The sequence below is a fragment of the Schistocerca piceifrons genome, chromosome 1 (assembly GCF_021461385.2).
Source record: "Schistocerca piceifrons isolate TAMUIC-IGC-003096 chromosome 1, iqSchPice1.1, whole genome shotgun sequence".
Taxonomy (NCBI): domain Eukaryota; kingdom Metazoa; phylum Arthropoda; class Insecta; order Orthoptera; family Acrididae; genus Schistocerca; species Schistocerca piceifrons.
In genome coordinates, this window is record NC_060138.1 from 655,744,476 (window position 1) to 655,746,323 (window position 1,848).

A 1,848-nucleotide genomic window follows, 5' to 3' on the forward strand; every position below is an offset into this window, starting at 1 on the left:
TTAGAACTACTGACGGCCTTGGGAGAGCCAGTTCTGACAAAACTGCACCATCTGCTGAGCAAGATGTATGAGACAGGCAACAGTCCCTCAGACTTCATGAAGAATATAATAATTCCAATTTCCCCCCACCCCCCCAAAAAAGGGGGGTTGACAGAGGTGAAAATTACCGAACTATCAGTTTAATAAGTCACAGATGCAAAATCCTAACGCGAATTCTTTACAGACGAATGGAAAAACTGGTAGAAGCCGACCTTGGGGAAGATCAGTTTGGATTCCATAGAAATTTATGAACACGTGAGGCAATACTGACCCTACGACTTATCTTAGAAGAAAGATTAAGGAAAGGCAAACCTACGTTTCTAGCATTTGTAGACTTAGAGAAAGCTTTTGACAATGTTGACTGGAATACTCTCTTTCAAATTCTGAAGGTGGTAGGGGTAAAATACTGGGAGCGAAAGGCTATTTACAATTTGTACAGAAACCAGATGGCAGTTATAAGAGTCGATGGGCATGAAAGGGAAGCAGCGGTTGGGAACGGAGTGAGACAGGGTTGTAGCCTACCCCCGATGCTATTCAATCTGTATATTGAGCAAGCAGTAAAGGAAACAAAAGAAAAGTTCGGAGTAGGTATTAAAATCCATGGAGAAGAACTAAAAACTTTGAGGTTCGCCGATGACATTGTAATTCTGTCAGAGACAGCAACGGACTTGGAAGAGCAGTTGAACGGAATGGACAGTGTCTTGAAAGGAGGGTATAAGATGAACATCAACAAAAGCAAAACAAGGATAATGGAATGTAGTCGAATTAAGTCGGGTGATGCTGAGGGAATTAGATTAGGAAATGAGACACTTAAAGTAGTAAAGGAGTTTTGCAATTTGGGAGCAAAATAACTGATGATGGTCGAAGCAGAGAGGATATAAAATGTAGACTGGCAATGGCAAGGAAAGCGTTTCTGAAGAAGAAAAATTTGTTAACACCGAGTATAAATTTAAGTGTCAGGAAATCGTTTCTGAAAGTATTTGTATTTAGTGTAGCCATGTATGGAAGTGAAACATGGACGATAAATAGTTTAGACAAGAAGAGAATAGAAGATTTCGAAATGTGGTGCTACAGAAGAATGCTGAAGATTAGATGGGTAGATCACATAACTAATGAGTAGGTATTGAATAGAATTGGGGAGAAGAGGAGTTTGTGGCACAATTTGACCAAAAGAAGGGATCGGTTGGTAGGGCGTGTTCTGAGGCATCAAGGGATCACCAGTTTAGTTCTGGAGGGCAGCGTGGAGGGTAAAAATCGTAGAGGGAGACCAAGAGATGAATACACTAAGCAGATTCAGAAGGATGTAGGCTGTAATAGGTACTGGGAGATGAAGAAGCTTGCACTGGATAGAGTAGCATGGAGAGCTGCATCAAACCAGTCTCAGGACTGAAGACCACAACAACAACAACAACCACTGATATAACCAAAATAAACAACAAAAGTGCCACGGCAAAGTAAGCAAGTAATGAGCTGCACAGAATATGGTGTGCCTACCAACATCAAATGGCGACCCGCGATGATCTGCAAAAAAGGTATAAATCGAGGGGATGCTTTTGCTACACAAGTCCGAACTCTCCAAAAAAACTGAAAATCGGAGGGATGCTGTTGCCGACGTGACGGGCGAGAATTGTTTCTAAATCATGAAAAACTGGCGAAAGCGCACATAGCTTCAGTCCTCTTGCGTACCAGATGCACATTTTTGAACACGAAGTTGGCACTCAGCTGAAGCAGTGTCTTCATGACTGGTTAACTTTACGCGCTAAGAACTCTGTCCAGAGCGAGGCAATACTATTGCGTGAACCAAATTTT